General features: G+C 38.8%; 1 protein-coding gene and 1 long non-coding RNA gene across 9 annotated transcripts in view; one reads left to right on the forward strand and one right to left on the reverse strand.

The window, feature by feature from the left end:
* TPD52L1 (TPD52 like 1) overlaps positions 1 to 23,855 on the forward strand; it is a 116,166-nt gene that overhangs the window by 27,194 nt on the left and 65,117 nt on the right. The window lies entirely within an intron of this gene.
* Positions 8,897 to 23,000, reverse strand: LOC105739601. Its single transcript, XR_001115549.2, has 4 exons — positions 22,965 to 23,000; positions 16,525 to 16,582; positions 10,417 to 10,514; positions 8,897 to 9,429 (listed from the first exon to the last, which is right to left on the reverse strand). It is a non-coding gene; the product is annotated as an uncharacterized LOC105739601 (long non-coding RNA).

Raw genomic sequence — 23,855 nt, forward strand, 5'->3', positions numbered from 1 at the left:
AGGTGTCAAGTAATTATTTTTAATGCATTCTTTTACCCAAAAATTTGTTGGACTTTTGTATGCTACCTACCACAAAGTTAAAAATAGCTTTCTGGAGCTAAGGAAAGATGAGTAGGTTGAAGATAGAAATAAATATGCAAGTTGATGGAATTTGGCTATCTGGCCTGCATGCAAATCTGAAGCATAAATTGTACCTACTAAAAAAGATGGAAATTTTGCTAATGAGATAATAAGTGTTTTAAATGGTTGCTGCTTTTCGTCCTTCTTTATTTACTAGGATGAAAGCTTAAAGATTTGCATAGCAGATATACAAAGCAACGTTCATTGTTCGGTTACATTTTGAGGAAGGACAGGTTAAATGTTTTGCTTACATTTGCATTGCTTCTTTCAAAATAACTTAGTAGAGCACTGGGGAAAATGCCAGCAGTGCTTACCTCTTCAGTTACCAGATCCTATTTCCGGTCTCTTGTGGCTTGGGTGTTGATGATAACAAGACAGGCTTGCTGAAAGGAGAGCAAAGTGCATGGAGAAAGGTGCATGTCCTCCATGGCAGGACTTTGACAATCCTGGTGTCTGTTGCTTAACACCATGCTTGAGACCTCTAACTGATCTGATTTCAGCTCTTGCCATTTTAGGTATTTCAAAAAATAAATAAGACACAAAATGAAAGCTTTAATATGTTTGTGTATATTTACATATATACGTGTGTTTGTGTGTGTATTCTATCATTATCTATCACCTTTACTCTGCCTTATTTTTCTTCACAAACTATGGCATTTTATATTATGCATAATCATTTACTTTTTCTCCTAGCTAGCATTTAAGCTCCTTGAGGGCAGGGGCTTTGGTCGTTTTCTTTATTGCCGTATCCCAATGTCTAAAACAATGACCGTTCATGGGGAGCACTCTATAAATACATGCGGGGAAAACAATGAGTGAATTAATACATGAATGAATAGTATTGAGTGCATATAGCATTATATCCAACCAAGCAGGTGGTAGCAGCATGGACATTTCAACTTTTATAAGAAATGAATAGTTTAAAAATTTTATAAATTATTATAAAAGCTCCTAAAATTAAAGAAATGCTAGGGTGATAGAATTTTCAGTACTCTACCACTGGTATTAAATGTTGTTCCCAACACTGAAATCCTGAAGACAATTTTAAGCTTAAGAGTCCAAGTGTGTCAACATAAAGATAGAATCTAGGGTAGAACTAAGTTACCCTTCTTAAGAAAGGGTGAGAGGAAGGGGAAAATATGGGAATTGGGGAGGAAATTATTCACAAAGAGTGAGTTCCAGAAGGAGAAAAATAAATAGGGAGAGAGGACAATATGCCTGGAGGCTGGAGAGATAAACATAGGACAAGAGATGCTTCTAATGTTTTCCCAGGAAATGCTATAAACCAACTCCTAGCTTCGCCTATGAAATAATTAGTAAATTCTGCATTGTTCATTCAAACTTTTGTGGGATTAGAGTTTTGTTATGGGAGAGATTAAAAGGAAAGAGGTCACTGGACAGCTGATGTATATTTTACAAAGAAATAGGTATTCATTTTCTCCCTGTCTCCACTAAACAAATATTCAGGAAATTCTTACAGACTATCAGCATGAGATACGCAGCTGAGCCATATGTTTTGAGTGTCTCTGTTCTGCTGTCTTGATTTGGAGGTTCCAACATAGTAGAAGAGATGGAAGGGGACAATGTAGCCGAATCCCATGGGGATGATCTCTTAGATTGCCATGGACTCTTAAGCTTAAAATTGCCTTCAGGGTGATTTTCAGGGTGATCACAGACCTTGAATTGGCAACACCTGTTCGAGTTATTGTAAGCTGGCAAATCAAAGCCTCATTTATAGAAATAAAAATGACAATAATTTGGTGGCATTTTCTTTTATAATGCACATGTGGCCTGCTCTACTTAGCTAGTTCATCGAGATTTATGAGAAAACATGTCCGTATTCTTGTTGCTTAAAAACATTATTCTGCATGTTGCAAGTAGTTACTGAACTAAACTTGTAAAACGCTGATTTCCTTCCCTGAATGTGCCATCCCCCCAAGTCCTCACTTACAGCCTGCTAGGGTTTAAAATATTGATGAGTACAAATCCATTCATCTCCAAATTTCAGTGGCCTTTCAATGGAGAGTATTTTTAGCTTTGTTGAGAATTTGGGGCAGAGGAAATCACTTTCAGAAATAGCAGATTATTCTTTTAGTTTTGTAGAACTCAAGATGGAATCTGTAAAATGAATCTTTGAGTTCTTGCTGGCCTTATACTAATACAGTAGTGTAAGATGATTTTTGAGTAAGTAACTGAGAGAGTAATTTAAGAGCGTATCCTTTCTGCAGAATCTAATCTTAATACAAATAGATGTTAAAATTCCGATAATCAACTGTTTAGGTCCTGTGTGAATATTATCATATATTATTAAACTATCTCTGGCAGCCTGGTGTGGTGACTCACACCTGTAATCCCAGCAACTATGGGAAGCCAAGGTAGGTGGATCACTTGAGCCTAGAAGTTCGAGAGCAGCCTGGGCAATGTGGTGAAACCCCATCTCTACAAAAAAATAAAAAATTAGCTGGGTGTGATGGTGTGTGCCTGAAGTCTCAGCTGCCTGGGAGGCTGAGGTGGGAGGATCACTTGAGCCTAGGAGAATGAGGCTGCAGTGAGCTGTGATCGTACTGCTGCACTCCAGCCTGGGAGACAGAGCCAGACTCTGTCTCATAAATAAATAAATAAATGTAAAAATGAAAAAATAATCTCTGTCATCTTAATGGATACAGTAACAGCTGCTACTTAGCTTTTTGAGTTTTGAGATACATTCACCAGTACATTGGTGAAGTCCACTCTTGATCAGACTTGATGGTTAGCTCACCATTGGCCATTTTCTCAGATTTCTAATCTTCCAAACCCATTTTCTACGTTCCCTAATTTAGAGCACTTGCTCAGCTGTTTTTGTCCACCTGCACTGCTGTTACCCTCATTTCAGCTTGTCAGATCTCACCCATATTGTTGACAGTGAACTCCTGATTTTCCCCCTGGAAGTCATCCTCTTTTTTTTTCTCAACTCTCATAGCATTTTGAATCTTTTTAATGTCCTTAGAAAGCAGCATCATAATTTAGAGTTGGAGAGGACTTAATAAATGTTCTAATACAATCTCCAGATTTTGTAGCTGAAAGCACTTGAGGGATCAGGGGATTGGCCTGAGCTAGTATCTTATACATGGGAAAACCAGAAAAAGAACTGAGGTTTTCTTACTACAGCCCTGTGATCCTTTCTCTGTATTATCAGCCCTTCACCCTCTGCAGCACATTGCAGTTATTCATCCATATGTCTTATTGAACAGACTGTTTAGAGGCTTATTTTCAATTTAAAAGTTAACATTTTATTAATTAAAGTTTCAGGTTTAGAAAATTTCCTCTTTTAAGTGAAGCTTGCAAGTCTTGTACTATTTATAAAATTAACAAACCATTACTTTTAAAGCGACTTTGATAAATACGATATTTAAATAGTATGATATTAACTGATATACAAATTCAATTAATATACTCAATTTCATATTTAAGCACTTCAATTTTCTATTTGAGTAGCCTTCCTAAGTACTTAAATCTTATAAATTTAAAAGCTAAGTATATAAGAAGTTAATCTAAAAATTCTCTTTAGCTGTTTCAATATTACTTACAAATTTAGTAAACATTTCCACTTAAAAATCCCAAGTTTAAGTCACTAACCTAATTAAACATTTAAAATTATAATTATAAGCCTGATAGTCTCTCAATAGACCATATTCTTTCAATCATAATATAAAATAACAAATATTCAGGTGCCTTGTCACAAAAACACTAGTTCTATGATTTTGCTTTATTTATTTCTTCATTCAATAATTATCTAAAATATACCTGTGTGCCAGGCAATACTCTAGGCCCTAGATAAACATTAGCAAACAAAATAAAAATTTCTGTTCTTGTGGGGCTCAAATTCTAGGGAAGGGGCAAATAGTAAGCAACATAAATTAGTAAAAAATATAGACCAGGTGTGGTGGCTCATGCGTGTAATCCCACCACTTTGGGAGGCTGAGGTAGGAGGATCATGAGGTCAGGAGTTCAAGACTAACCTGGCCAATATGGTGAAACCTTTTCTCTACTAAAAATACAAAAATTAACCAGGCATGGTGGCACATGCCTGTGGTCCCAGCTACTCGGGAGGCTGAGGCAGGAGAATCACTTCAACCCGGAAAGTGGAGCTTGTGGTGAGCCAAGATCACACCACTGCACTACTGCCTGGGCGACAGAGTGAGACTCCATCTAAAATATATATATATATTTGGGTAAATGTTAAAGAAAAAAATCAATGAAGGCAGGATGTGAAATGTGAGGGATGGGTGGAATGGTGGTTGCAGATGATGCTACCTTTTTCTAGGATTAATACTCTGCACAGAGACCTTATTAATTAATTAAGGCTACTTACCAATAGAGAGGTGTTGCCTTCTGAGTACTTGAGGTTGTACAAGGACTGGAGATTTGGCTTGTTACGTTGACTGGATTCCCACTGGCGACTCTAGTGAATACTCTGAACTTATTATTGTTTGTCCACAACTCCCTGACTTCCAAAGAGAAACTTGTAGCCCCACATTATTTGATTGGATTTTGTATGTCTTTGGCTCTTAAAATAATGTAAACAGACTTCCCACCCAAATGGAACGACCTTTGACACAGCCCTGAAGTCCTTCAGATTCTTCAGACCACTCAGTCTTAACAGACATATCTGGCTGAATTCTGGGCATCCCTCATGGTTTTGTCCTGAAATGTGGACACAATTTTCCCAGTCACTTTCCTGATCAATTTTAGCTCTCCAAGAGGATAGAGAACTTCAGGAGGACAAATACTGTTGTTGTTGTTTTTTTTTTTTTGAGACGGAGTCTCGCTCTGTCGCCCAGGCTGGAGTGCAGTGGTGCGATCTTGGCTCACTGCAAGCTCCGCCTCCCGGGTTCACGCCATTCTCCTGCCTCAGCCTCTCCGAGTAGCTGGCACTACAGGCGCCCGCCACCACGCCCGGCTAATTTTTTTTGTATTTTTAGTAGAGACGGGGTTTCACCGTGATCTCGATCTCCTGACCTCGTGATCCACCCGCCTCGGCCTCCCAAAGTGTTGGGATTACAAGCGTGAGCCACCGCGCCCGGCACAAATACTGTTATGTCTTAGCTCTGTTTTGTTTCTCATTTATTACTGTGTCCTACAGAACACAATGGGTTACCCAAGTAGACCCTCAATACATGTTGTTTAAAGCAGAATAGTGTAGCTCAATGACAGGGCCATGTCCCACTCAGCCTCTTGGTTGCAGGCAACTGCTCAAAGACTGGACTTCCTCAAGTGTGAAAAGGAATTGTAAGAATCCCTATGTGTCCCAAAGCACTGTCTAAACTAAGAACCACTATATGAATGCTAGTTTTCCTTACTATTAATGGTTGAATGCTTATTTTAAAAATCCCTCAAAGCATTTCACAAGCAGATAGTCCCTTTCTCTTTGTATTTAGGCTTCAGGATAATATGAGTGGTACCACTGTTTTATTTTTACAATGCTGATCATTTTGTCGTGCCTGGTGTATATTCAGGTGTAAGTTCTTTTTCACAGGATGGCTTCAATATGTCACAATGAACTGTCATTTATTTATTTTCACTCAATAGAACTAACTAACTTTTTTTTCTGTTCATTCAGTTATCCCACTCTAAATACCAGGGTTCTCTTTATAGATGGAAATGTGAAGAAGGCAGCTCTCAAAGGGAGTTTTTTTTCTGCTCTCATGCACTATACCATTATTTGAGCATTCTAAGGAAAATTCAGGAGTGGTTTTTTTAAGAGGGCTGTGTTGCTCTGAGGAGCATCATCTTGACAATCTTGTTAAGGCAGGGTGTTTGAAAGCCACTTCAACTAGAAAACTTACTTTCTACCTGGAGTCTGAGTGCACCTGTATCCATCACTGGACGGAACTCTGATGCTGTCCTGACAATGCCCTTTTCATGACCTTAACCTGTGGCTCTGGTCATCGCTATTCCTCAGTTCTTGCTCTATCACATGGGTAACTGTTGTATTCAGAGGCTTTGGGAGTACTCAAATGTTGTACTTTCCCTCTGTCATTTTAAATAACTGCTGCACAGCCCTTGTTTATTTCTATGTAATTATTACTTCATCATACATGATGTTATAAGCCAATTTCATTCTTTTTTGGGGAGAAGGTGGAAGGGAAGGAAGATAGGAAAAGAAAGGCAGGCTTGTACTATTACATTTTCACAGATTTATTTGAAATTGAGTCTTTCCCAGAATTATCTACCACCTCTTAAGATCAATTTGACACAGTTAATGCCAAGCACGGTTTATAACTTTTTAAAATTGATCAAAAATTTACCCTAACTTTGAAGGTCCTGAAATTACTGACACATAGAAGAATTTGCAAATTAAATGTGGTACATAGTTTTAAAATATATATTTACCATACGCACACACACATATATATTATACACACACACACACACACACACACACACAGAGAGAGAGAGAGAGAGAGAGAGCTATTTAGCCTTTTCTTGATAGAGGACGTAAAGGAGAGTGTTAATTACCCCATTCTGGAGAATTCAACTGACAATGGAAAACATGAAGGAGAGCTGTTTAACATCTGCATAAAACACTTGTTTCCTGGTCCTTCTAATGATGCATTCAGGTATGAAAAACGTTTTCTATTTACTTGTTCAGAATTATTTTAAATAAAAGAAGAGAATCACAGCAGCTTCCTGCTTCGGAGGCCCACAGAGTTGCTGCCAAATGACTTGCTATTACCATAGGTCTTTATATTTGCTGAATGCTTTTCAGTACATCTGATTGTGAGTATTCGCAGCTCTTTCTGGTGGTGTGAAGGAGGCTGGTGTTGCTCTCGTGCAGATTACAAAGCTAGAACCAGAAGAAGGGGAAGAAATGATGGCTTAAGGCATTCTTATAAGTTGGATTCAAGCCTACAGTTTGTTTTTCTCTTTAAGATCTGGAAAGGTGATAAATCTAATGGCAGTGAACCCAGTAATGAATATGATGTTAATATTATAATGTTATTTATTTTATTTACTTATATACTATAGTAATTAATTTGTAGTAATTAAGTAGTAAACCTGATAATATCTGATCTAAATGATTAGCATAAGGAACTATGTCAAGATCAAAATTCAGGATGTCTAAGAGGTCAGAACACAAGATAACCATTCAGAAGGATGTAGGAATAACCAAGAGAACTGAATGACCTCTCTAAGAGCACCAAGAAACATTTACACCAGGATACACAGAGAACTAAGGCATTTGGGGGGTTCAGGGATGGTGTCGAGAGGTGCTCGCTATTTTACATTATTATGTATATGCTGTCCATTTTCTAGAGAGCATAGAGAGGAAACAAAACTGAGACTTAATCAGTATCATGGGATTTAAATATCAAACTATGAACAGATAAAGAATGTATGTGTTTTACACGAGTACTGAGGAAAGACCTAAATTGAAGCATGTGTTATTTTATGATAATATTTATTTACTCACAAACATTTGGTAAACATCTTCCTTGTGCTAGGCCATGCATAGGTTCTGGGGATACATAGTGTTTGTCTGATGAACTAGAATGGATGCTAAATTGTGTCAGCACAGATAACTCTGAATATCTAGGACTTGCCAGTTTACATTGGCATGGTGCAAGCTATAGATCTTTGGACATATTCTGTCTTCTCCCAGATCATCGAAGGCCAAGATTTTCCAGGATAACTGGGAGCAAGTCAGTATTAGATTCTGCACTGACTCCAGGAACCAAGGTGTTTCAGGGATATTACGATAATTTTAGGGCAATGGAGTTTGATTTGGAAAGTTGGCTTTGCACAGCCACTCCCCAGATGGCCCTTGTCTAGATCACCCCTTCATGTCAGTTTTTATGGACAAAGCTTCCCCTTGGATACCTCTGGCATTAGGGAGGCACAAATGTGCTTCTTCGCAGCTGTACTTTCTAGAAACCAGGTAAAGATAATGACCAAAAGCCACTTGAAAGGCAGGTAGGTATAGATGATGAGTAACTGCCTGGGGCCTTTTAGAAGCTAATATTTATAAATGCATATTACTTGGCTGGGCATCGTACAAACCAATTTAAACCAATTCTGTGCTTTCTCTAGGGCAGATGTGCAAACATCAGAAGCATGTAGAGCCCAGGGAAAGCATGCAAACACTGATCAAGTGCACAGCGCTGTGTGACTTTTGTCACTTTTCATGATGTATAAGCACAGCTGCCTTTTTCAGGAGTTGTGAGCTGGAGTCATGATCAAAGTGTTGTAGGAGTTGGCATCTTTCAGGAGAGTGAGGTGCTGATGAGTGTTACCCTCCCTGATAGTCAGGAGAGGATCATCAAGGGGGTGGTTTTTGAGAGTTGGTTTAAGGTAGAAAGGGAGGGAACCTGCCATCTGGAAGTGTGATGATGTTCCAGGCATTGGGTACAGCTTCTTAAAGTAGCCTTTGCTTCTGGAGTAGATGAAAAAAGGGGACATTTAGTTAATTTGACTGAGAAAAGCTGAGAGAGCCGGGCTGTTGAGAGCACTTGATTAGCTGTCAGATACCATTGTCCCTACAGTTTCTTGGCCTCCCAGCCCTGAAGAACTGTCAGTAAATATTGCCATACAGGATCGATTCCATTTAATCTTTTCCAAACCACAACTGTGCAGTAGGTGATGACATCATCATTTCACAGACGAGTAAACAGAGGCCCAGAGAACTTAAGCAGCTTGTGTGCCAAGTCTTTAAAAATTACTGTCTGTTTACATATCACATATGAATTCACAGACACATAGATGGTGGGGATTACGAATGCAAGGAGTGTTATTTTTTGAGTCCTTTAGGCCAATCACAGTATTATAAACTGTGAGGACAGCCAAAAGACAAATTCCCCTTTTTTGAGGAATTTCCAATATGACCAGTCTTTATACAATAAGTAGGAATGAAAAGAATAAAAGTAACATTAAAAATGCATGAAGAACACTGAAGCACCCAGAAGATTTCAGCGTGGCCAGCCTGGGACAGGGCTATGCAGGAGAACTTTTGAGCGGTGAGATTGGAGCCAGTTCTTGTAGTTAGAAATGAAGGCCAGGCATGGTGGCTCACACATGTAATCCCAGCACTTTGGGAAGCTGAGGTGGGTGGATCACTTGAGGTCAGGAGTTCAAGACCAGCCTAGCCAACATGGCAAAACCCTGTCTCTACTAAAAATACAAACAATCAGCTGGACATAGTGGTGTGTGCCTGTAATCCCAGCTACATGGGAGGCTGAGGCAGGAGAATGGCCTGAACCCGGGAGGCGGAGGTTGCAGTGAGCTGAGATTGCACCACTTCACTCCAACCTGGGTGACACAGTGAGACTCCATCTCAAAAAAAAAAAAAGAAATGAAATGATAGGCTATATGTATTCAGAAGAAGCATAGATAGATGAAGAGTGCCCAGTCCGTGAAGGGCCTCGAGTAGAAGCACATGATGTAATTGATATTTCTCTTCATGACTCCCCAAGATCTTAAGGGAAGTATTTTTAATGAAAATGATGAACAAAAAGCATCACTGCATTACATGAGATTAGAACTGGAAAACAAAATCTGTGAAGGTGACTAATATAGAACAATAAGAAAGAGATCAACTTTTCGCAGCCTTTTTTCCTGCAAAGTCCGATTCCTGGCAACATGGTTGACACTGAAATGTTGGATAAACATAAATAGAATAAATGGATTATGGAATAAATAGACTGTATAAGATATGAGCTAAATATAAATTCTTGATACAGAAGAGACATATTGAAAGAAAAACTTTGTCTAAAATTAAAAATATTAAATTATAATTATCACATTAAAATCTGGAGATTCTATGGGGAGATAGGGAGAGCATCTATCAATCAGGGTCCAGTTGCAGAGGATGGAATCCACCCATCTATTTTAAACAAGAAGGAATTTGTTACAGAGCCATGGTAAGTGGGCCTCAGAATCATTGCACAGCTGAAGTAGTAGACTCTAAACTAAGCTTTCATGAACAACTCTCAAACTCAAAGCTGCTCCCAGAACTGGGGCCCCACATTGCTGCTGCCATGGCAGCTTATTAAGAAGCTATTAGGATCAGGAAGGCACTGCCATCAGGACCTGCCTCGGCACCAAGCAGTGGCTCCTTTCATCGGCTCCATTACTGCTCCTGTCTGCAATAGCAAAATGGATGGGACTTTTTTGACACCACATAGTTAGGGGCAGAAAACTGGGACCTCAGCCACAGAAAACTGATGCTTCCAAGACAGTGCTTGACTATAGGAACAGCAGAAGTGGCTGCTGCCTCACAAATCTCTTAGGAAGGCGTTTCACTGACCAAGCCAAAGTTACCTTTTGGTCTCTGGCTCCAAAGAGGCCAGCTTCTAGCACTTTGCAGCAAAGGCAGGTATGTCCACACAGAGAGGGAGAAGCAATGTAGCAGCAAGTATCTGGAAGGAAGAAATAGTTGGTATTTTGTTTGCATATGATAACAAACACTTGGTTTCATTTGATTCCTAGTATTAGGCATTTTGTTTTCAGAACATTTTAATACAATTATTTGTGAAGGGAAGGTAACAACTTACAGAATTGAAAACAATGATAGAACATTTACATTAACAAGAGGAAAAAAGGTAATAAGCTGAAACTCTACCGAGCCAGCAAATAGTGGAGGAAAAGAGGAGAAACCAACACAGTAACTAAATTGTAAATATAAAATAAGAAAAAAAAATGAAAAAAATCAAGTGCACCATTGCTACATTAAAACGTGAAAGGACTAAATACCCCATGTAAAGAAAGATTAGGCATTATGTTGGATCAAAATAAAAACACACATGAGTTGCTTACAAAAACTGTACTTTAAGCAATATTTCTTAAAGGTTAGGGAAGTGAAAAGATGAACAGAAATATACAAGACAAAGAGCAAACAAAATAAAAACACTAAGAGAAATTTGTATCGGAAAGAAACCATAAAATAGTAGAAAGAGGAGCAATTTGTAAAGTCATAAACTTGCATGTCCAAATAACACAGCAACTATAACTGCATTTTTAAAAACTGTCACAGTGCAGTAAGAATTGATTAATAATTCGGTTTTATAGTGGTATATTTTAATGAGTAGGTAGTAGATAACAGGTTAGGACAGAGAGACTTTGATGATCCAGTTTAGAAACTGACTTACTAGGTATATATCACAGAATTTTATATAGAATTTCATGTCCTTTCTCTAGCTTTCTAGTGCCATGAAACATTTAGAAAAATTAGTCAAGTACTTGGCCTGGAGAATAGCTTGAAAAATTCAAAAGAGCTTTTACAGACCACGTTCTTTAAGTATTGTCCAATAAAACTAGAAATAAGTATTAAAATATAACCAAAAATTTTAACAACTTGGAAATTAAGAAACACACTTGGGACAAAGATAAAATCAGAATGAAATTCTGAACTATCTAGAAAACAATGAAAAGGAGAACACTTCAAAATCTGTGAGATGAAGAGAGACTGCCAATAATAAAAGTTGATACATAAGAAACTAGAAAAAAAATACACCAAAAGAAAAGATAATTTAAAAAGATGGAAGTAGAGATTAATGAAATGGAAAATAGCAACAACTAAAATAGTAGAATGGATAAATAAATTCAAAAGCTAATTTGGGGTAAGATACAAATCCCCTCTGAAACCTTTCTCCAGAGAAAAGTTAGAAATGAGAAAACATAACTAAAATATTGAAGAAATTCTAGAAGATAGAGAATACCATGCATAACTTTTTGGAAATTTGATTTTTTTTTTTTTTACAGAGTCTCACTCTGTCGCCGTGGCTGGAGTGCAGTGGCACGATCTCGGCTCACTGCAACCTCCGCCTTCCAGGTTCAAGCAATTCTGCCTCAGCTTCCTGAGTAGCTGAGATTATAGATGCACGCCACCACGCCCGGCTAATTTTTGTATTTTTAGTAGAGATGGTGTTTCACCATGTTGATCAGGCTGGTCGCGAACTCCTGATCCACCTGCCCCGGCCTCCTAAAGTGCTGGGCTTACAAGCATGAGCCACTGCGGCTGGCCTGGAAACTAGATCAACCTAGAGCAGGGATCTGCAAACTTTCTCTGTAAAGACTAGAGAGTAAACGATTTAGGCTTTTTGGACCATACCGCCTCTGTCACAACCACTCAACTCTGTCGTTGTAGCACAAAAGGAGCCTTAGACATTATAATATCAAATGGGTATGACTGTGATCCAACAAACTTTATTTACGAAAATAGGCCGTGATGGATTTGGCCTGCAGGTCATAGTTTGTCAAACCCTGGACCAAAGGAACCCAGTATAGCAAAATATAAACTACCAAAATTGAGCCAAGGAAAATTTAAAACTTGAATAGATGAATTAATATTATATTTAGTATAATTTCATTTAAAGTCCCAACAAAGATTTTGAAATTAGATTAAGTGCTCTTAGAGCGTCTATTGAAGAATAAACTGTGAGACATGACAAAGCGTTATGATAACTATAAGCGGAAGAAATTGCCTCATGTGCTGTTAATATGTACCATAAAGCCACCTTCATCAAAACAGCGTGACGTTGACACCATAGCTAAGCACTATGTGACACCACATAGTTAGGGGCAGAAAACTGGGACCTCAGCCATAAAAAAGTCAAAATGTGACTTTTATTGTATGCCTTATAAAGTTAATTTTATGTAGATTAAAATCTTAACCAAAAATTATAAAACAATGTAAATATTCACAGAAAAATGAGATGATCAAGTACAATGTAGTAATTGGGGTGACTGTTTCAGCCAAGGATTGGAAATGCAAAGGTATAAAAGAAAAAAATAGGCATTTTATCCTTTATGAAAATGTTAAATATTTGCATAGAAAAATATATCATCAAATTTAATAGACAAACAATAGGTGGGAGAAAGAATTTCATCGCATATAGCAGTTAATAGATTAATATCAATACAATATGAAAAAATCTAATAATTTGATAGAGCAATAGAAAAATAGGCAGATAATTTGAATGAGCAGTTTACAGAAGAGCAAAAATAACTGGCCAACCATGTATGAAAAGAGTCTTAACTATGCTAAGGAAATGCAGATTTAAGTAACAATATGGTATTATGCTATATCCCTTGGACAGGCAAAATATTAAAAGTATGATAATTCCAATTGCTGACAAGGATAGAGAAAGAGTAGTTTCATGGTAGAAATGTGAATTACTACACTCTTTTTGGAAAATAATCAGGCAACAGCTATTAAAATTTAAATTCTTCTCCTGAAACTAAAATTAGCTTAAGTAATGATACATGCACAAAAATTATGCATTGCAGCACTAATTATAGTAGGGTAGGCAGACCCCCTGTTCAGAAAAAAACAAAATAAAATAAATATCCATCAAAAGAGCAATGTTTGAATACATGCAGTATTTTGCTTACCATGAAATATTCAGCAGTCTTTTAAAAGAATGAATTTTAACTGCAACATTTGGCACATATACTTAGTATGAATGGTTAAGATTAACAAGATGGAGAGGAGTTTATAGAATATGAAATCATTTTTGTCAAACAGTGGCAAAGACTCTGGTATGTGTATGTATAATTATATATACTGTAGTGTGTATGTATAATTATGTTGTAAATGTGTATGTACACACATACACAGACACATTGCCAAAGAATAAATGAAATCTTGTTTTATTTTAAATCCAGAAAGTGTCAGATGCACTTTTATTTTTAATCCCCCCTTAAAGAGAAGATATTAGTTAAACTACCCTCTCAAACACTGGGAAATTAAACTGAGATTTTTTTTTTATGATGTCGAGAAACACAGCATTAGCTGGGGTATGGTGGAGAGTGGGAGAGCATTTACATTTAAGAATAATTAATAGAGATCTTGTTTTAGAAGTTTCTATTGAGAAGAGGTCCTGGTTTTATGGCATCACCTATTGAATGGGAGTATCCCATAGTTAGCCAAGCATATATTAATTATTACATTCCACCAAAGCCTTCAGCTTCTTAGGTTTTGGAACCAGTTACCATATTTGGAAAAAAACAGTGACTCAAATGGAAACTTTACAGTGCTTCTCTCCTCTGTTAAGATATCCACGTCACCAGCTTGTTATCCAAGTGGAAAGGCACATTTTTATCCTTCAGTGGATCTGTCTTCTTCACCTAGTAAGAGTTGATTCTTCCTCCCACAGCTGTGTTCTTAGTGTAGCTAAAAGTGGGTGCACCCATCCTGTTTACTCCCACCCTTACCTTCTTGAAAAGAGGGAATAGATTGGTAGTATGTGAACATTTAGATATTATGTGAAACAATAAAATTAAATATCCTTCTTAGAAGTGGTTTTCAGACTTCTCAAAAATTGACACAGGGTAACAAATACATTTTATATCACATTGAGTTGTGTTGGTGTGTGCATGCCTGTGTGTGTGCATATAAAATAATGAACAAAATTTTATGAGATGTTACTTGTTCTTATTATATGCATTCCAAACAATTTCTACTCTCTTCTAGTCTACTTTATTCTATCTCATTTAAAAAATACTGATCACAGCACACTGAGTTGACTTAGTAACCCACTAAATGGGGTAGTGACCTGCAGTTTGAAAACATACTGCATCAAAGGACTCCTATCAAATTGGCATACATGGCATTCCATGGTCAGAAGATTTTCACTGGACTGGAGAGACAGTTGCTCAGTGAGGTCAAATACAGACCTAGGCATGTTTTACTTCATTTCACATATGCCAATAAGGTCAGCTTGTATGAAAGACCTTCTGATAGCAGGTTCCTTAAGGTAGTTTTAAGTTTATCTTGGGCCAAAGCCTTGCAATACTTTTAGAGAATTAGCTTAAGCTAGAGGCAAATAAATTTTAACTGCTGTGGTAGATGCCTTAGCTAACGATTTTTCTCCTACAGTTGGGACTGTCATGAGAAGACTGGTCATCTTGGTATAAATAGAAGGCATCTCAGTTGATTTCAACTCTGCCCTAAGCTTTCTTGGATTCCTCTCCCATTTAGGCTTTAAAAGAATATGCTAAAGTTGGAAAAAGAATTTCCGTATGAAACTAAGCAACATTTAAGTATATTCTTTTATAATAATAACCCCAGTTGGGCATATTGACTACTTAATTCCTCATAATCAGTAGAGATCAGTTGTACACTGTTCCAAATACAGGATTTGTGTGGGTCATAAGAACAGAGGTGACTTATGTACAGGCATTTAAAGTGGAAGTGTTTGAAAATCTGACTCATACTTTGACTACAAAGTAAAATGATGTGTGTTATATCTAACTGGATTTGGGAGCAAAGAATTTCAAAAAGCCAATGGAAACTGGACTCTGCCTGTGGCCTCTTTTACAATATACCTAATTTAAGATGTGTATAAGACACATTTTTGGATATTCACTAGGAAAACAAAGGCTTTTCTATCCTGCCATTTACTTTATTTTTTTAACCTAACTTATTTTTCTGAATGATTAACATTGATGCCTTTGATTGTGTGGGTGTTGTCAAAAGAGAGTTCATCACATGGGGAAAGGTTGGCAACCTCTCTCTGCTCGGTAGTTTTCCATGAGCCTCCTTTCACTGTTCTCATTGTTATTTCCTTTTCACTCTGAAGTAGTTCCAAATCTGATATTGAAGGAACTTGATTTTATTTTACATGAGTACTTGAAGGAAATTGAGGCATTTGTGTTTTTAGGTTTGTTTAATATGCACCACACAGAGAAGAATATAAAGTAAAAGCAGTAGCAATAATAACTTAGGTTTGACAAAACACATAACAAAAAAGGGTACTTTGAGACACAGAAAGTCAAATTATAGGTACTTCTAAAACTCACCTTTCTACTTTCCTTTCTTTACTAGAATTCTCTACCAACATTGGGGTGTTGGTGGTTAGGACAGAAGGAAGTATAGATATAGCTATCTGCTTCTAAGACATTTGCCATGTCTTTCTATGGCTGAAGACAACTTCACGGTAACTAAAAGTGCCACTAGAAATAGTTTCTGTGAACTATATTGATCATAATTTGAAGAATTTCTACCAGCTGTGACTTTGTGGATGGCAGGAATTCTTAGTTTGTAGGACTGTCAAAATATGGCCCCAATTTTGTGGCCAGCCCCAAATGAAGCTGACCGTTGTCCCTGGTGCTCCATTTTCTGCTAGGTTCTAGGTCATTTTTTTCTGAAAACAGTACTGAAGTTGGTAGCTTGTGGAAGTCACTGCAACAACCAAACTGATGACAGGAACCCATGAGACTCAGAGCCATGAAGACTGTCCTAGCACGCTTTACAGCAGCAGTCCCCAACCTTTTGGGCACCAGGGACTGGTTTCGTGGAAGACAGTTTTTCCACAGACCAAAGTCGGGGGATGGTTTTGGGATGATTCAAAAACATTACATTTATTGAGCACTTTATTTCTATTATTATTATGTTGTAATATATAATGAAATAATTATACCACTTACCATAATGTAGAGTCAGTGGGAGTCCTGAGCTTGTTTTTCTGCATCTAGATGGTCTCATCTGAGGGTGATGGAAGACAGTGACATCATCAGGCATTAGATTTTCATAGGGAGTGAACAACCTAGATGCCTCGATGTGCAGTTTAAAATAGGGTTCCTGCTCCTTTGAGAATCAAATGCTGCCACTGATCCCACAGGTGGCAGAGCTCAGGCTGTAATGCAAGCAATGGGGAGCCACTGTAAATACAGATGAAGCCTTGCTGGCTTGCCTGCCACTCAATTCCTGCCGCGCGGCCTGGTTCCTAACCACCTGTAGCCCAGGGGTTGGGGACCCCTGCTTTAGAGTATGTTGTACTCAATATATCATTCTCTGTTGCTACATCAAGGAAACAATGGCACCATCTACTCTTGTTGTCTTGACTCTACATATTAACTATAGTGATTTGTACATCATATAACATTATGTGGAATCTTAATATGATTTTAAATTCACTTGTCCTCACAACTACAGTTAACATTTCTCTCTTACATTGAATCATTCCTTGCTGATCTTGGGTTTTCTTTTCTTGCTGTGGAGTTGTGTTGTTGCTTATTTTGTTCCAGCCATGCTTTGTTTATTCTCAGTAATACTCTTAGCCCTATTTCCTGGTGAATGATTATGCAGAAGAACAAATTGTCCTTTGGCATTTGCACCTGTATGTCGCTCATTGTCCACTTGCTTGATGTGTTTCTGTGAAAGGGGGCAGCTTTTCCTTTTCTAAACGAAGAAGAGAGAGGCCAGATGTTTTTTTCCAGCTCCCATCAAAATATGGACTTCATTCCTTTTCTTTGGTTTTGAAAGGAAATGGTGAAGGGATAATGATGTGTTTAAAACTGGGTGAATTGTATTCTTTCTTCTAACTGAAACAGTGCAGAGGAACCTACCCATTGTGAAATGTTACTTGTGCAGCATTGTAGATGTGCAAGAACAGCAGTGTTTTCTACTTGGCCGGCTATCCTGGCATAGAGTTCATCAAAATAGAGAAATAGGGTGCAGACATTCTGAGTGTAAGACCAAATGAACTCTAAGCATGTTTACCTCCCTATCATCTGAGGAGAGACAGCTGGGAGCAAAGGAAGAAGTGAACAACTGTGGAATGTCTCCCTATCCTCAGTGGCCTTCAGACACCTCTGTTGTTTCTCCCCCTCCCTTCTGTTCATTGGGCACTGACATACCTTGTCATTACAAGCTATTATTATTTTTTAACAAAGTAAGTTCAAGAAGAAATAAAAAAGAGCCAGTATTCATACTGTATAATAGCATATGGACCTTGGCTATTCTAAAGCAGAATCTAAGTAGAAACAAGAGATTTGAACAAAATTATGAATGAAGGACCCTGACATATCTACTAAATAGTCACCAGCTTTCACGATAGCTTCTATAGCATGCCAGGGGGAAGAAAGCCACGTTCTCTCCTCACTGTTCCCTTAGGGCCTTTGTTGTAGGAGAATAGTGGGAGGGGCTGAGGTTGGCTTTGACTACAAGTGGAAATTGTTTTCCCGATGAGCCTGGCACTCAGGACACCAGACATTTAACTGTAGGTTTATGATTGTCACCCAGTCATACTGACATCTGCTTTTAATGCCAAGAGTTTCAGAACCCGGCCAACCTGAGCAGAATAAAGTTCTTTGGGTTCAATCTGCAGCAATCAGAATTTTGAGAACAACAAAAAAAAAATCTTTTTTTTTTTTTTTAATCTGGTGTTGCCTCAGCAGGATCCCAGAATGTACTTGCTGGTAGCTTAGAGCATAGTCTATGCAGGGGAGGAGAAATAGAATTGCAGCTGTGATGTGACTCATTCATACTTTGTGCTTTTAATGGAGAAAAACCTGCAGTGACAACATCTGGCCACCAGGGGTTGTGCTGTTGCCAGAGAGCCCTTGATTTTTTTTTTTTTTTTTTTTTTTGAGACGGATTCTCGCTCTGTCGCCCAGGCTGGAGTGCGTGGCGCAATGTCGGCTCACTGCAAGCTCCGCCTCCCGGGTTCACGCCATTCTCCTGCCTCAGCCTCTCCGAGTAGCTGGGACTACAGGCGCCCGCCACCACGCCCGGCTAATTTTTTTGTATTTTTAGTAGAGACGGGGTTTCACCGTGGTCTCGATCTCCTGACCTCGTGATCCGCCCGCCTCGGCCTCCCAAAGTGCTGGGATTACAAGCGTGAGCCACCGCGCCCGGCGAGCCCTTGATTTTATCTGCCCGCAAGTCCTGGGGCAGGAAGTAGCACCTTAACAGAGAGCCCCATCTTCATTCCTAAGAAAATCAGCATCAGTTTTTTGTTCCCTTGGTTGACTTTCCAACTAGAGCTGAGCCCGCTTTTCTGAATTAATAAGAACCCAGAAAGAAAAGGGAAAGTTAGTCGTGGTTCCAAATACCAACCAAGAACTTTGCCGCATACGGTCAGCTTTAGTGGCGGGCCTGAGTTTGCACGTAGATGGACCCACATGGACTCACCTCTCTCACATCTGCACCTGACTTGCACATATACCTTGTTGATAAAGCCCAATGACAGCTGGATCTATCACAAATGTCCCACCTGATTTCTTGGAAGCTTTGATTAGCATCCATGTCCTCCGTGGCAAACATTTAATTATAAGGGCTGGTTGTTGATAATAATCATTGCTAACATCTATTTATTATCCTTATGTGTTAAGCATTGTGCCCAACAGCTTATACAATTTAGTCTCATTTAATCCTCCAAGTAGCTATTTGAGACAGTTACTATTATCTTTGTTTTGCAGATGAGGAAAGTGAAGCATAGAGAAGCTAACTGTGATGACTGGGACCACTCTGCTGATAATTGTGTTGCTAGGGCTAGATTCAGGCCCCTCTAACTCTGAAAGCCAACCACTTAAGTGATACTTGATTTTCAAGTTGGGGGGATGGAGGCTGTGGCTAAGACCTGTCCCTGGTGGGGTGCAGCAGAAGGACTTCGGGGCTTTTTTGTTCAAACTGCTTATGTTTATGTTCTCCTTTCCTTTCCCTCATCCTTTCCTTCTCCTTCTTCTGATATGCTTTCTGGGTAGGGTGGGGTGGGGGTGTGTCCGTTGCTGTCACACTGAGTCACTGTTCCTCATGGGTGTGCCATAGCCTTCAGGAGTATTGGGATGGGAAAATAGCTGAGAACAAGTAGACTCAAGAATGGTTGCAAAAGTCCCAAGCAGCTTTTCTGTGAATTATTGCCTTTGGTGCTCTCTCTGTGATGGCAGAACTTCATAGGCCACCACACTGCTGCGGGTGCTGAGGAAGGACAGAAAATAGCCATATATATGGAAAACATGACTGTTACAAATATGAAAATATATACATGAAAAACATACATATGCAAAACACATACAGATGAAAAATATATGAAAAACAAATATATTAATTCATGTGTGTATATATGTCCTCCTCTCCCAATTCCAGCATCAGTGTTAGTAAGAGTGCAAGCTGTTATACATTCATTATGCAACTAGTTTTCATTGAGCAACTGCTAGGAGCCTTGCAGAGTGAGCTGGGGCTTTGGTGGTCACGAAGCCTTGGCCCGGGTCTTCAAGGAGCTCACAACCCAATGGGTTTTTGCTTTTCTTGAGGCTAACACTGATGGTTCAATTTATAGATCAAGTCTCTTCAATCATAATGATTCAGACAGAGAATTTTGTGGAAAAGTCTTCTGAATAGTTTTTTTTTTTTTCTAAAAAACAAAAGGCTGATAAAAGGACAAGGCCCCATGCTTTTTAGTTTCTAATAGTAGTGGGCTGGAACTACTTGTGGATTTTGAGTTTTTGTTTTTGTTTTACTTAATTATAGGATTAGTATTAGGTATGACTTTTTCCATTTCCTTTGGAAGCGTCTAGTTTACAATAAATTAGAAATGCCAGCTGACAGCAGGCTAAGATCCAGAAGAACCATTAACTCTACAGCCTCAGCATTACTGAGCTTTTTGTTTAAAGGTTAAGGCCGTTTATAACTCAACAACCCGTCAGGTCATTTATGAAATACATCGTAGCACCAAGAAAGTAGTGTTTTCTTCCTTAAACACATCTCTTATCCTATCATTCCCCTGCTCAAAAATCTGTGCTTCTCTGCTGCTTCCAGACTCCTTACCATGGAATTCAATGTCCTCTATGATCTGGACCAAATGTCCTTTTTGGCGTATTTCCTATTATCCTTAGGTTCCCCTAGAACCCTGACCCCAGGCAATCAAGCAGCTCTTGGTTCTTTTAACGTACCTGATACTTTGCCAATGATCTTCCATATAAGATGCCCTCGTTACCTCTGTCTAAATCTTATTTTAATATATGTGCTGACGAAACAAGAATGAAATCTTCCTACTTTGTAAGACCAAACTCAGACAATATTACCTCTATGAAGATCTTTGGTGTCAGCTATTGGAATTAAATATTCCTTATTTGTGTTAATAGCAGGTAGTTTAAACCTTGGTTAAAGCATTTAATGTTTTGTTTTCTTATTTATAGTTAGTTGGTGTCAACCTAAAATAATCAAAAAGGTCAGAATCTGACTTAAAGAGAGTTTATTCAAGGGCAAAGTTTGAGGATAGCCCACCTGTAAACACCAGCTCCAAAGGAATGGAGTCAGCGTTCCGAAGTAGGGCAGTTAAAGTTTCATTTATATGTAGTCAGAGACCAGGGAGTTTTTAGCAGGATTACAACATTTTTCTGACAAAGTTGGTACACAATTGCAGCAAATTGATTGGTTGTATAGGTTGTGTTTCTTTTTGGGAAGGATACATTTAACATTTGTTACAGAGGATATAGTGGTTATGGGTTTTCTGTCAACTGGACTAAGCAAAGCAGGACAAGAAAGGGGAAATTAATCTGTAACAAGGGTCATTAAGATGGCAGCAGGTTTTTGTCCCTGTTGTTGTTTGAGTCTCTCTAGTTATTGTACAGAACAAGAACAATAAGAAACAAGTTGTTCTATAATCTCAGAAACAAAAGTCACAACCCTGTGTGGCTCAGATCACAATTATATCTCTCTCAAGGCTTAAAGTGTCTTCAGGGTTCCAACAGCTTTTGATTCATATTTATTTTCACACTGGGTACATTGTGGACCTCTAAGTCCTTTGAGAGTAAGAAGCATGTCTTATGCATTTTATGTCACCCATCCATGAGAGAAAGGTTTTATATAAAATGAGTAAATTTTTGAGTGGTATAAGATTAAGTAAATTTTAGATCTATGGAAAAGGCAGTTACGTGAAATTCTCTGATGATACTGAACAAATTGTATTGTTGTCTTGCTCCAGTCAACAGGCATCTTTTTGATCCTTTGATGTACCAAGCAGGTTTTACCCTTAGGGCATCTGACCTAGCTGTTACCTCTCCCTGGAAATCTCTTTTATTCTGGAATGTCACATAGCAACTCCTTCTTAAGGCCAAGCGCACTGACCTATCTTAGAGAGGCTTTCTGCAAATTCTCAGACCATTGTTGGTCTTGCATGGTGACAAAGCCTGTCTCCAGTCACTCCATCACAGTGCCCTATTCGCGCTATCACAGCCAGGCCAGTTGTTGCCCACTTGCTCACCATATGCATCTCTTAAACTTCAGGAGAGCAGAGGCCCTGTCTGCTATGATAATCATTCTATCTCCAGGACCTAGAATAGTGCTGAGCTCACAGTAATGCCCCTTACATCATACTATATTATTTAAAATCAGTGGGTTTTGACATTGGCTGCCCATCAGTGTCACCAGTGGGGATTAACAAAACACAGATGTGCAAGGTTAGCCTCAAAGATTCTAATTCAGTAGGACTGGAGTGATGCCCTTAAATGTGGCTCTAAATGTATTAATCATCAAAGACTCAGGAAATCAAGGGAAGATAAGCTTTCTGTAGCTTCCAGAGTTGTAGCTGTTTTTAAAATTGTTTATATTTTCTTTTAAACCCTCATTCCATATCCTTAAGCCTTGTGACTGCCACAGAGAAAATAAGATCAAGCATGAGCTTACATTAGCCACAGAAACACCTGGGGCAGTTCCAAAGTTTTAATTACTGCTTCATTAATGTAAAAGCTTAATTATAGTTGTAATGTATAAACAACTTTTGGCATGTGCCCTACAAATACAAAAAAGTCTAAATAATTATTATTGTGGCTCCTGTCTGAACGCAAGAGAATTTTAGGAAATGTTTGCCCCCAGATCAAGAGACACTCTCCTCTTTCTGCTTGCTAGGCCCAAAAGTACAGACTCTTTTGAAAAGTAGAGTGTAGAACCCTAACAGGAAGAACAGTCAGAAGGATTTTTTTTAAGCAACGTCTATTTTTCACCCAAGGTGGAATATAATATAAAGTACTAATCAGTTATACAAACATGTTATTTATAAAATAACAGCCCACTAAGCCTCAGAGGTGAGGGATTGCCCCATCCAATTTTCAGAGTCTAAAAGAGGCATTTGGGTGTCCATTACTTGAAACAGCACAGGCGCCAGTATCTCCAGAGAAAAGGAAATGGAAGAGGGAGGCAGGGGATGTTACAACAGGATGTGATTAATAGCAGCTCACTGCTGGAGTTCACTCAGGAGAGGCTGGGTAAATGCTGCAGCTCAACGTCAGTGTGGGGCAGGCCAAGGGATCAGTGAGCCCTGGAACTTCTGAGTGAGTCCTTGGCTCCAGTTAAATAAGAAGCAGCCAGGATCTGGGAAGGTCAACACAGTCAAAGCCCTACCAGGAACTAGGATTGTACCCTGGGCTTCAAGCCAAGACCAGGGCACTCTGGCTGATCTGAGCGTGATCTTGAACTCTGCTTTGCCCTCTGAGAGAAGGAGCCGAAGCTCTATCTACCTTCAGGGACAGAGGTCTGCAGTTAGTTTCCTGATTACAGCAGGAACAACCCAAGAGGCCATCAGATACTGGGAGGTTCTTACAGTGCTCTAAACCCTTTCAGGCAATTTGAGTCTTCTGTGTTTATTGTCTTCACAGGCATCTTGTATAGTGTTGGAAACCTATAGTGATAAGTGATTTTCAGCTGCCTACTAGAGATGGGATAATTTCAAAGTCCTTTGCTTCATTGTCCATCTTTACTCATTTGGGTAGAGTTATACCCAGTTCTATCCCTGCATACATACTTGCATGCATGGGGTAAGGGAGAGCTATTTACAAACACATGACCACAAACACATGACCAGCCTCCAAAGCTGAGAGTGCCAGGAACCCATGGGGGTTATTGGTCACCTGAGTATAGAAAAAGCAGGGAAACCCAGCTCAACCACTTTCTGTCATCAATTTTCCTCTTTATAAATTAGGGATGTGTGTGAAATAATGTTCATACAATCTTTGGCACAGTGCCTAACACATTGTGA

Source organism: Nomascus leucogenys, chromosome 3, assembly GCF_006542625.1.
Source record: "Nomascus leucogenys isolate Asia chromosome 3, Asia_NLE_v1, whole genome shotgun sequence".
Classification (NCBI taxonomy): Eukaryota; Metazoa; Chordata; class Mammalia; order Primates; family Hylobatidae; genus Nomascus; species Nomascus leucogenys.